Source organism: Heterocephalus glaber, unplaced genomic scaffold, assembly GCF_053883595.1.
Source record: "Heterocephalus glaber isolate CG9 unplaced genomic scaffold, H.glaber_assembly_v1.0 deba00001613, whole genome shotgun sequence".
In the NCBI taxonomy this organism is placed as follows: domain Eukaryota; kingdom Metazoa; phylum Chordata; class Mammalia; order Rodentia; family Bathyergidae; genus Heterocephalus; species Heterocephalus glaber.
The window spans coordinates 29,527,112-29,540,263 of NW_028258384.1; the positions used below are offsets into that span (position 1 = coordinate 29,527,112).

Sequence of the window (13,152 nt, forward strand, 5' to 3'; positions counted from 1 at the left end):
AAAAAATGGCTGATTGGAATAGGTTCTTTCTCTTCTGCTCTTGCCATGTGAGAACACAGATAGGACGTCTTTTGCTCTTCTGCCTTCCATCATGTGAAAGCATAGTAAGAAGGCCCACACCACATGCTGGCACCTTGATCTTGGAATTCCCAACCTTCAAGACTATGAAAAAAATAAATTTTTGTTCTTTATAAATTACCCAGTCTCAGGTATTCTCTTATAGCAGCATAAAATTGAGTAAGACAGACCCTCACCACCTCCCTGCCCATACAGAAGGCTGGTATCTCACACGTTCAAGCAGCAACTTGCCTAGCCAACTCCAGAGCAGAAAGCATTGAGGGTTTGAGACACTGGAGAAAAAGCCCTCTGGTTACCAGGATTGCTCTCCTCTTAGAAGACATTAAGAGTGAGCTGGGCATGGTGGCATGTGCCTATAATCTCAGTGATTCAGGAGGTTAGGCAGGTGGATCACAAGTTCAAGCCCAGATTGGGCAACTTAAACTGTCTCAAAATAATATTTTAAAAAATTAGGGCTGCCCCATGTTCAATCCCTAGGAACACACACACACACACACACACACACACACACACACACACACACACACACACAGGTCCTGGTGAGGCAATGTAGAAGAGATCAGGCTCCTTGGCACATGCCTGTAATCACAGCTACCCGGGAGGCTGAGGTAAGAGGATCACAAGTTTGAGGCCAGCCTGGGCAACTTAGTAAGACCCTGTCTCAAAATTGTAAAAGGGCTGGTGATGTAGCTTAGTGCAAAGGCCCTGGGTTCACTCTCTAGTATGGGAGTCGGGGTGGCATGAGGAGGGATCAGGTTCAAAGTCCTAGCAAAATGACCAGAGATTTCTCCCTCCCCCATTGAGAAATACTAAACTGCAAGAGGCCCTGGGTTCAACCCCAATACACATACACACACATGACAGAAATAACAAACTCAATTATTTTGACAAATGGGGGATAAGATAATACAGATAATTAAGAGACACAACCTGTTTTCTAACTCAGATTTGTTTACATGAAATTCAGTGTCCTCTGGACTCTATATTTCCTCCAATAGATGATAATTTTTTGAGGCTCAGGGAATAACTGATTTAGATTTGCTAATACATTGTCCTTGTTGTTTTGTGGATGTCAGTGAATTTTCACATTTTTATTTTGTTGTACGTAATGTCCAGTAGTGGTGAAGAAAGATATGTGTCTGCAGTTTGAGAAAGAGATTGAAATGGAAATACAGGTTTTGACTGGTCGTACCTGGCACATAGCAAACACTCTATGAATATTTGCAATGAATGGGTGAAGAATCCAATTGTTTATACTTCTATACTTTTCTATGAATCCATTTTCAAAAAGAAGTAGGATTCTACTGAGTGTACTGTTTTTCAACTTGTGTGTTACAGTTGAAAAATTTCAAAACCTTCTCTTTTACCAAGCCAATACATTTTTGAGGAAATATTTAGAGAGAGAGAATGGTAGCAGAAGTGGTGGTACACATTTGTAATTCCAGCTATTTGATAAACTGAAGCAGGAGAATTGCAAGTTTGAGGCCAGCCTGGGCAACTTAGTGAGACTCTGTCTCCAAAGAAAAAAATGCATGGTGATATAGATCAGTAGAAGAGCACATGCCTAGCAAGTGTCAGGGTCTGGGTTCAATCTCTGTACAAAAAAAAAGAAAGAAAAAAAAAAAGAAGGAAGGAAGCAAGCCATCCATCTGGTGACGAGAGTTAGAACTGCCAGTTAAACCTACCTAACAAAGAAGAGATAGGAGAGAATCTAAGAGGGTGATGGGGAGATTTAATATTCAGAAGAAGGATGCTTGCACTCTGACTCATGTCAGACCAACACAGGTCACATGGGTCAAGCTCTTCCTGGAGGATGGTTAAAGTGCCACAAAAAAGCAACATAGGGTTAGGTGTTTTTTTCCTTATCCCAAGTCAAGATAAATGTGTACATGCATGTATGTGCATGTGAGTGTGTTTAACATTGAATGGTTGTATGATATTTTTAATTTTTCTCTTAATGAAAAAGGTATATGTTTCTACTAAAAAATACAGAGAAGTATCAAAAGATATAAATCACCTATTTTTCCTCTACCTAATGAAAATCATTGTTGATACTGAGGTGCCTCTACGTATATTGTGTGTATACATCTCCTTTTATGTACTCTATCAATTTTGTTATATAGTATACATATATCCATATTACTTTATATATTTAATATTAAAATGCTTTTATGTATTCATTTATATATTTGTAGTTGAATCTTGAAAGCATGCATTTTATTGCTTTTTTTTTTTTTTTTTTTTAGTACCGGGGATCCAACTCAGGACCTTGAGCTTGTGAAGCAGGCGGCAGAACCATTGAGCTAAATCCCCGGGCCTATTTCTTTATTTTTATTTACATATGTGCTATAAAAGTCATCTGTATGGGTACTCCACAAACCATAACCCTTGATGTCACGATGAAAATAAAAGTGTTTTCTTTGATCTCAGAGATCTATATTTGAAGGCCATGAAATGGAAAAGTCTCCCAAAAGCATAAAGTAGAGGAAAGTATACTGACTTTGTTTGTAGTGGAGCAAATAAATTCAAAGTAATCAACCACCTACTTTGGGTCAGCACTTTATAATTAAAATCTCTTAATCCTTACACCTCTTTGAGAAAATTAAGTACTTATTATAGATGAGAAAACTGAGGTCCAGAAAGTTTAGATGACTTACCCGGGGTCACACAGCCATTAAATGAAGGATTCTGGATCTGAATTCAAATTAAATCCATAAGTAAGACTTTTTACCCATTAGGCCTTGTTTTCTCCTAAAATTTTACTTTGTTTCTTATTGTCACTTCTAATTCCATTCATCTTCTAGATGTCAGAAAAGTTGTGAATATTCTGTTCTCTCATGCCCTACTCTTATAAAGTTTGAGTTTTTTCTCTAGAAGTATGTTTGCCCATTAAAAGTTAATAAAACTTGTATTTAATCTTGATTTGCATTTTTACTTGACATGTAAAAGTTGTACAGTGGGTAGGGCCCTGGGTTTAGTTCCCAGCACTGTAAAAATAATTGTATGTATTAATGGAGGAGCAATATTCAAATCAGGATAAATATATCTCTTCTCAAATAATTATCATTTGCTTGTTGTGAAACATCAAAATACTTTCTTCTACCTTGTTTTGACATATTCAGTACATTGTCATTATCTATTGTCACCTACTGTGCAATAGAACACCAGAATCTGTTTCTCCTAACTCTAACAGTATCAGTTGATCATTTACTCAACCTTTTTACTAACCTTTCCCCAACTCTCCCTCCCCATCTCTTTTAAAATCTTTCAAGTACAAAAGATCACAAATAATATTAAATAATATATAAAAAACTAGAATGTAACATTGAAAACATACATTACAGATTTAGATATCATCTTTTAAAAATGAAAAGGTCAATGGGCATGGTGGCACATGCATGTAATCCCAGCACTCAGGAAGCTGAGGCAGGAGGGTCACCACCAGCTCAAGGTCAGCCTGGGCTACACATAGTGAGTTCAAGGGTAGCCTGAAGTACATAGCGAGACCCTGTCACAAAAAAACCCTAAATAAAAACACACAAAAAAAGTTCTATTCACTCAATGAAAAATGAACAAAGTGTTTGGAGAAGTTAAGTCACATGAGAACCAATACAATTTTTGGTGTGTATATAAATAATGTATATAATATTAATATTATATATGCATTTAATATAACAAAAATATATGATATTAATATATTACATAAATATAGTATATTTGTGTATATAAATAATTTTTGTGTATATAAATATATGCACATACATTATACTACTATATAACATTCATATATATACATATAAATATAGGATCTAAATGATATTACATAAATGGCAGCATATCCTGCATTTCACTCAATAAAATTTTTTTTTCACTTAACAGTATGTCTTGGAAATCTATCCATGTTTTTACCTATAAATCTAGTTCATATACAATTGATGCACATATTGAATACTCTAAGCATATTTAAGATAGACATTCCCTTAAGATAGAGGTTTCTAGTGCTTTGCTATTACAAATATGCCTTAGTGGGGTTTTTTTGTGCACACCTCCTTGTACATATGTGAATTTCTCTAGGACAGCTGACCAGAACTGGAACTGTTGAGTTATAAGGTGCATTTAGTGTTCACTGCCAAACTGGACTCTGTAACAGATATTTGTCATTGGATTCTTAGACTTTGGTTAGTCTAGTGCAGTCAGGCCTTTGAGACCAACCCTCCATGTTTTTGTTCATGCTGCTGCTTCTGTTTAGATTGCCCTTCCCTTCTCAGTTCAGCAAAATCCTATTCAATCATTAAAATTCAACTGAAGCTGGGCATGGTGGTAAAAAGCTGTAATCTCAGCGACTTGTGAGGCTGAGGCAGAAGGATCGCAAATTTAAGGCCAGCTTAGGCAACCTAGTGAGACTCTGTCTCAAAATAACAACAAAAAAAAGGGGGCTGGGGATGTAGCTCAGTGAAAGAATACTCCTAGTTTCCAACCCCAGTAGTAAAAAAAAAAACGTCAATCAACAAAGTGAAGTATCACTCCTAGAGGACATTCCTGAGAGAGGCCAAAGCATGCTGAGCTAGGTCTCTTGTTGGGTGCTTTTAAAGTACCAAATGACTTAGACTTTTTATTATTATTATGTGTTAGAATTATTTTTAGGCATCTATCTTCTGTCTCTATAAGCCAATGAACTCTTCAAGGACACTTGTATCTTTTTTTATCAGCATTTACAGGACAGAGGGTAAGAACAAGCACTCATTAAATATAAGCTTATCGAACCAAATAGCCAAGATTCTGCCACCTCTATTCCAATGTATATCACCCACACCTCAGACTGGGGCTGTAGGTCCCATAGGTCTTTTACAGAGTCCCCAAGGTGAATAGTAGCTATGGATGTGTTGGAGCCCAGCAGAAAAAGCCAGCATAGGGTATGTCTTATGGTCTGGGCTTGTCTGGATTGATTTCACGAAAAGGTGGCAGTAGCCATAGTTCAGAGGAGGTCCCCATACCCCCCATGCAGGACAAATGGTGATCCCATTACCACACAAAAGGTTTGGTCTGCACCTGGTACAACAGAAGCCAAGAGAAAAGACAGTGGTAGAGAACATTATTGTGATAAGCTAGCTGATGAGAACATGGCCAGACTATCACCTGAAGGACACTCTTAGCTAACAACCATGAATGAAGAACACATAAAGGAAATTTAAGGGGGTATATACATATTTTTGCCACAGATGGGTGGGCAACGGAGTAGTTATTAATCCTACAGTGGTCCATTTATTTGGCACATATTCTGATGTTAGCTAAAGGTCAGCAGGTCTTCTGGGTTCTGTATAGCTAAAGATTACTGACTAGGAGGTCTCATGATTGATATTTCTCTTGTTTCTTTTCACTGGAACAGCTAATTCTAACATTTAATACCTTAATGATTTAGGTATGGCATGTATTTATTTATTTCTTTATTTATTTTTATTTTTCCAGAAAGTTGAATTTATTATTTTACATAATGTCAGTAAAAACAAAGAAAATAATCAAGTTGTCTCATGGACTGGCAGGTGGCTTATTAATTCCCTTCCATTTCCAAACCTCATCAAACAGTCACTACATTTATGAGGTAAGTCAGCCGAATGCTTGAAATCCAAGTGAATTTTAAGATCTTCAATTTGTCCTGTTGAATATTCACAATACTGACATAAATAAATCCCTTCAGATAAATGTGAATTTAAATGCTTGCAGTATTCTAGCATGCTTGAAAAGCCTTTCCCACAGTCATCACAAACATGAGGAAATATTTTAGTATGTTCAATAGTAACATGCCTGTTAACATTTGTATGAAGTCTGCTCCGAAAACCACATACTTGACATATGAAGAAGTTCTTACATTTGTCAAAAGTAATTTTGCTTAAGAGGCTGTACTGTCCATGTTGTCCATTGTTATACTTATCACTTAATTCTATTAATTTACATGCATGCTCATTTACCACATGGCTGTGCAAGTCTTCTGGATCATTGGTTTCGTGTTCACAGAATTGACACAAGTACTGTTCATCACAGCTGTGCTCCTGGAAATGTAGGTAGAGCTCACTGCTTGAGGAAAACTGCACATCACACTGCTCACACCAGTAGAGGTGATCACTAAAGTGGGTGTCTGCAATGTGCTGGCTGAGGTTCTCAAAAATGACTGTCTTATAGTCACAGTATTTACAAATGTAGGGATCCTCTTCATGTAGTTTGGCATGTTCAATCAGAAGCATGTTGGTAGAGAAACTTTCCTTGCATACTCGGCACACATTTGAATCAGTACGTTTATGCTTTAGGATCATATGCTGCTTTAAATCAGAAAAATATTTACTGTTGAATACAAAGTTCACATTTATAGAAGCCACTGCTATTAGCTCTCAGTAAAGGCCATTTCTGCTGGGCAGTTACATTCAAAGCTTGGCTTTTGTCAAGAATCTTACAAAGTTTAGTGGGTGGCTCTTCATCAGTTTGGTCTTGGAGGCTTTCTGAGTAATTGTTTTCTGTCTCTATATCATAATCCTCCGAAATTGCATGTACCTCCACAGCAATTGGAACATCTTCGGCAGTGTGGACTTCTATAGGATTCTCCTCGTGAGTTTGCTGGTTGACTGATTCAGGTGAGTCACACTCTTCATCACAAATTTCAACATCAGCAGAATTTTCTGAAGAAAAGGAAGTGTGGTCTAGAATTCTAAGTACAGGACTGGGAACCGGATAGTTATGATTTCTGTTTCTGGCCTTGATTCCTTCTGCAAGTTTTGGTAGGTCATTTGATATTTCAGTATCCGAATCATCTTTACTGTCAAAATATTTTAAGTCTGGCTGTCTCATAGAACAGACACTGTAACAATGATCAGAAAAAATGCCACTGAATCCATCTGCAATTCTGCTTATTCCAGAGGAATCTGAATAACGAGAAGGGTGTAAAGTCTTTCTCTTTTTTAGGATATTCATTCATATCTTTTCAATTTGATATAATTAATATTGCAGTGAGAAAAAATGAACTATGGGGAAGCTTCCACAGACGGTAAAAAATGCCTCATTTTTACTGATGAGGACACAGACTCAGGACAGGTCAAGTCAACCAAGAAGTGGCAGAACCAGGGACTACAATACATGTCTTCTGATTCCTGGGCACTGGATAACTACACATGAGCAAATCTTCACTGCTAAGCACTGCCACTAGCAAGCTGCCCCTTATTTCCAGTTCTTAATCACCAACTGGAAAGAACGGAAGGTAATCACCGCCGCGTTCGCGCCTGCGCCGCGCGCCCGGGCCGCCACGAGGGCGGGAGGTGACGAGGTGACACGGGGGCCTGGCGGGGGGGGGGGGGGGGGGATGGCGGCCTCCGCGCACCAGCCTGGGTAGACCACCGGCCTCCAGCCCGGGGGAGGCCCGCGCCCCCTGCTGGCACCTCCGCGCCGTCGCAGGCCTCTTCGGGGCGAGGGGCGATGGGGGGTCCCTCCCGGGCGCGGCGGAGTCCAGGCGGCGCAGCCGCCCCGGCCGGGCCGCCCTGAGGGCTTCCCGTGGCATGTATTTATTTATCTAGGTGCTGGCAGTTGAACAGAGGACCTTGGCATTGAGCTATATTCCCAGCCTTGTTTTCTGTTTATATATTTTATTTTGAGAAAAAGTTTTGCTGAATCACTAAGATACCCAGGCTAGGCTCAAACTTGTGATCCTCCCACCTCAGTCTCCCAGTAATGTGCTCGGAGTACAAGAACTAGAAGTGGTTTTTCTTTATAATTTAAAAAGAGTTTGTAAAAAAACAAGTTTGTGAAGGACAAGCCAATATGTCAGACAGCTTTATTCCTAAGAGAAACCCATCCTCGGCATGGTGGGCAAGAGGAATCACAGCATCCTAAAGCTAGATAGGACCCATTCACAGTTTTATTATAGCCTTACCTACTTTTAGGAAGCAAAAAAAGAAATAAACAGAGGCAAAGAGAGACTTAGGGGGCTCCCTTGTCTCTATGGCCCCAATGTGTGAGTGACAGCATGAATTCTGCCCCAGCCCCTAACCTGCTACAGTCTCCTTTCTTCGGCCCAGGCCTGGACCTGCCATCCTTTTCCCTGAGTTTCTGTCAGTCTCAGTTGCTACCCGACTTTCCCTCAGAGCCTCATCTTTGTTTCCCTGGGTACCTACAAGAGAGGTGTGTGTGTGTGTGTGTGTGTGTGTGTGTGTGTGTGTGTGTGTGTGTGTGTGTAGGCCTCATTTAGGATGAGGCAAGAATCAGAACAGAGAAGGCATCAGTCATTGGTTTTTTTACTTGGAGACTCACACTGGGGCAGGGAGACGGCAGGAGACACAGGCTGCCCTCACAGACTGGACAAGACCTGGTGCAATCAACAGCTTCAACTCTGAGAGCAAGTTCTGTCATTAGGGCCACTAGGAAAGAATGCAGAGGGGGTAGCAGCAGGGGTCAGGCTGGGTAGGGGAGACAGAGCTCCTCAACTCCAACAGACAGGCCCTGCCAAGGGAAAATGAGGGGACTCGGGGAGGAAGGGCTCTGTTCCTGCCACAGAAGTGCAGCCCCATCAGGCCCAGGAGTCCTTGCACTAGAAGCCCACTCAGAGCTTCCTCAGATCTCCCATAAAAGGATATAGTCCTAGAGACTGTTGCCATGGCAGCAGGTGTCCAGAGCTGACTGCCTTCCCCCTTTCTGCATGACTGCCCGCCCTGCCTCCTGATACCTTCAGCTTCTGCTTCCTGAAAAGGTCTGTAGTACCTATATTGGTGTGTGAAAATGTGGTTCGAACCCACTGACCATGAGCAGCTTTCAGCAGGACAGCATCTATGTACCATATTTTGAAATACTCTAGAAGGTGAGATGAGGGGAACAAGGCCCTCCTGAATTATAAGGGATAGTCACAAAGTCTAAAACAAATAGCTGGGAGTCCACAGACATGGTTTCCAGGGCCAGCTTCTGTAATCTGTAATCCCAGCACTCCTGGGAGGCTGAGGCAGGAAGATCACAAGTTCAAGCCCAGCTTGGGCAATTTAGTGACTTAGTGAAACCTTGTCTCAAAATTTTAAAAAAAAGTGCTGGGAATGTATCTTACTATGAAGGGTCTGGGTTTACTTCCCAGTACTGCATTAAAGAAAATAAATATTTAGGATTTATCTACACAAGAAAACTTGAAATCCTTTGAAATCTTAAACTCATAAGAAAAAAACTTGTTGACAGAGATTAATAGTTAATAGTAGTTTCCTCAAATTTGACAATACTAAAAGTTTACACATCACTAATAATAAGCTGTTCTTTCTTTTTTTTTTTTTTTTTTTTTTGGTACCGGGGATCGAACTTGGGACCTTGCGCTTGTGAGGCAGGCGCTGGAACCACTGAGCTAAATCCCCGGCCCAACTAATAATAAGCTATAAAGCTGAAACTTTTAAAAGTCAACAATAAAAATTTGATTAATCATGCCAAAGACTGAATTATCTTTAAATTTCTTCCAGGGAACATGCTACAAAAATGTCTTATGAAGAGAAGCTCAAAGCATTTGTAGCCAAAAATTGTAGGAGAAACCAATCATTGTAGAGGTGTGCCTGGTAGTTAAGAAAATTTCATTTTTCTGGGAATTGGGATCTTTTTAATCTGGCAGCTATTCAAAATCTGTAATTTATGATTTCTCATTATGAATAAATATTCCCTTATACTCAGCTGGCTGCATTGCCACTATCTTTTTAATATCCTTTTTCTTAAAAGAAGCTTCCTCAAATTGTAAAATTTAGAGCCTCTCAATCTGGATCTGTCCCTGAGATGATAAGGAACAGGAGCTTTATGGCTGCAACTGCAAGGAGTAATATGGTTGTGGATATGGTAGAGAACTGTAAAATACAGCAATTGCAGAGGTTGCATTAGTAAAATTTTTGAAGGCCAGAACATTGAGACGAGCTTTTAGAGTCTGAAAATCCAAGGTGTCCTTTGTACTGTGGGATTATGTGGCCATAGTGGCTGACTTCATGGAAAAGCCTCATACACACACATAAGAGGATATTCCAGCTGCTCTGTACATTGCAAAATAGTACTGGATCTATATTTGTGTTATCACCAAGTGGTAAAAACAGGTGGCTGAGTCGTTTACCCACATGCACACTTTTATCTACTTGCTTCCCAAATGAAAATTGATAGGTTTTTTTCTATTTTCTAATGAAAAACAGAATGTAGGCTGATAGTAACAACAGTAAAAACAATAATAACAACCATAATGAACAGAACAGACAAACATTGAAAAGAACTAGTAAAAATATTTCACTCTCATTCCCAGATCATTTCAGCCTCTGGACCAACTACAAGGGAAAAAGTACAATTTAAAAGTCTGGGGCAGGGGAGGTAGGGAGTTTAGGTAGTAGGAGAGAAATAAAGGAGACACGGTTTATTAACTCCAAGAGGTCTATCTTCCCTGATAATCTGGGAAAGGCAAACAGAAATTTCAGGAAGATGATATACTTCTAGAGTCTGCGTCAGACAGAAAGGATTAAGTGGGGAGGGGTGAGCCAGCTCCTATTGAAATACTATTGGGTTAACTGGGGGCCTGAGCTGTTAACAGATTTTACCGGACAAATGGCAACATGAATTTAAGTCACTATGTAGTCCAAGTCTTCTTTCCCACCTGAGGGCCATTCTCTCTATTGCCTTGGAGGCAGGCGGGCAGGCACGCTTAGGGGCACTAGGCAGAAAAGGAGGAGAAGACTGCTTACTCTGGATCTGACAAGGTTTGAATGAGCAGAAGATGCCCTAAAGTTAGGCAAAGGTGAGGATGAAGCAGATCAAGATTATATTGTAAGTGCATGCCTTTCTTGCCCCTACTCCTATCCATTAGCGGGTAGTGGAGGACTTAGGGGAGGGATCTGAGAAAGGGATGGTGGTAAGGTTTGAGTACCAGCTCCCTACTGCATTGAAAGTAGGCTGGCTTCCAGCCCAGGTCTAGAGGAGGAGGAAAATGCCCTGTATATGTAAAAGTTGGAGCTAGGATGGGAACTACCTCCAAGTCCCTAAAATGAAAAAGAGTAGGCAAACAGACACTGCAGCAGGGCTTGTATTACAGTTCCCACACCACAGCCATTCCTTCTGTCCATTTTGATTCAGAAAATGGTGAAAAAAGAAGTCTGCTGAGGAAATGAGTGAAACCTTATGTAGGTACCAGCTTCCTATTGCAGGAGAATGTAGGCATGCTGAGTGAAAGAGGAGAAAGAGGTGAGCACCATGCATCCCTGTAGGATGGCTATGGGAGTGGCTGGTGCCTGTAGCTGCCAGAGCTCAGACAGAGGGACACTGTAGCATATCATTTCCAAGACTGGATACCCTAAAATCTTGCCTCACCTCCCCATTCCATTTGGGAAGAAAACCAGTGGTTTAGCATAGAAAAAGATTACTGTTAGCTCACAATAAATGTCTAACATGTGTTAGTGAAGATCACGGGTGAATAGGGCTCTATTTTCAAGGTCTCTTAGGGATCCAGATTAACAGCCACCACAGCATGGAACATTGCTGATCACTGGGCCTGGGAGTTATGAAAATATTTCACCCATTATACAATAGTCTAGAAATAATATGTTCCTGCTGTTCACAGCAGATTAACTAAAACTAATCAAGTGGCTTCACTTAACAGCAAGGGCTAGGGTGGGAAGGGACTAGGAAAAATAGCTTTCTGTGCAGAGTCTGTAAACTATAAAGCGAGAAAAAGAAAAACCTATAAGAAAATATTCATAAGAATTCAAGGGGGAATGGTTTTCTAAAATGCTATAACAAAACAGAAATTAAAAATCCTGAAGAAAAAGTGACAAGTGTAATAAAAAATAAAGTTTCAATGCAGCAAAGCAAAAATGAATCGTGTCTTTTCCTTTTTGTTTTCTCTGTGATATTCTGGGAGCTCTTCATGCCTTCAGACCACTTTTCATGGTTGTGGCAGCTTGAAGGATGTTTCTGGAGCTGGAATTCCAGTTGAAGTGAGATCAGGTTCAGAGGCTCACTGTTTCACTTTTACAAAACAGAACAAATCTAGATTTTATTTATTTATTTATTTATTTTGCAAGTAGTTAGAGGGAACTCTCAGGCAGGATACTGTGGGATCACCCAAGCCACACTCCTTTCCAGGATGGGTCTGCCTTTGGTTTCTTTGCTCCAACCTGCAGTGGGCACCAGGCCCTTCAGGGCTGATAGCTGGGCTGTCTTGGACTGACTTACCTAGAAGAGGATGGCTGCCCCATTGCAAGTCAGCATGTTGACTTTGCCTTCTTTACTATTTCTCCTCTGGGGGTCATTTTTGTAGGGGAGAAAGTAAAGCGCCAAAATTTCTTAACTGGAAACACGGGTTGGGATAGTCTTTGAGCATGCAGGTGCCTGAACTGGATCAGATCAGGTAACTTGGGGTTAAAGCAGAAGGGGCTGACCTTCCCTCAGGGTCCAGTGCAGTATAGCCTCCAAAACTACTGAGGCAAAAGTGAGGTTAGCCAGCAGAAAAGACCTCATCCACCCCTCTCCCACCCACCTTTCTCAGACTCCTAGAAGGGCCTGGGATGTACCCTGGCCTGTTTTGTTGGTTCTGTGATAACTTAGCTGGTGCAGGGCAACTGATGTCTGAGTCAGCTCTGGTTCAGAAGTACAGAAGACCCCAGGTGAAAGGAGCTTGCAAAGACATGTGGTTCTACTACTCAGGAAGAAAGGGATGTAACTTCCTATCTGAACATTCACATAGTCATATGTACTGCTGGCCTTGTTTATGACTTGGGAAATAGGAGAGTCAAGCTAAGAGCTGCTTTTTAAGGCATTAATGATGAAGGGTCAACAGCATCCAGAGCTTGTTCTCTGGACTCTTCGCCACCAACTTGTTCACATAGAAGGCTATTCAAGTCACATGTCCAAGCAATGACTTGCCTGCCAACTTCAGAACTAAACACATTGAAGGTCCAGGATCCTAGATCCAGGATCATTAAAGAGAAAGCCATATGATAACAATGATTTCCCTGATCTTAGGAGATAGTACATAATAATGGGAGCACCTACGGTAAGACAATGTAGAAGGGACCATGCTTAGGTCCTAGCAACATGTTCAGGCCAGTC

At 40.7% G+C, this 13,152-nt stretch overlaps 1 pseudogene; it reads right to left on the reverse strand.

The window, feature by feature from the left end:
- Positions 1-3,899: 3,899 nt before the first annotated feature.
- On the reverse strand, positions 3,900-7,379 carry LOC101700808 (zinc finger protein 639 pseudogene; annotated as a pseudogene).
- Between the last annotated feature and the right edge of the window lie 5,773 nt (positions 7,380-13,152).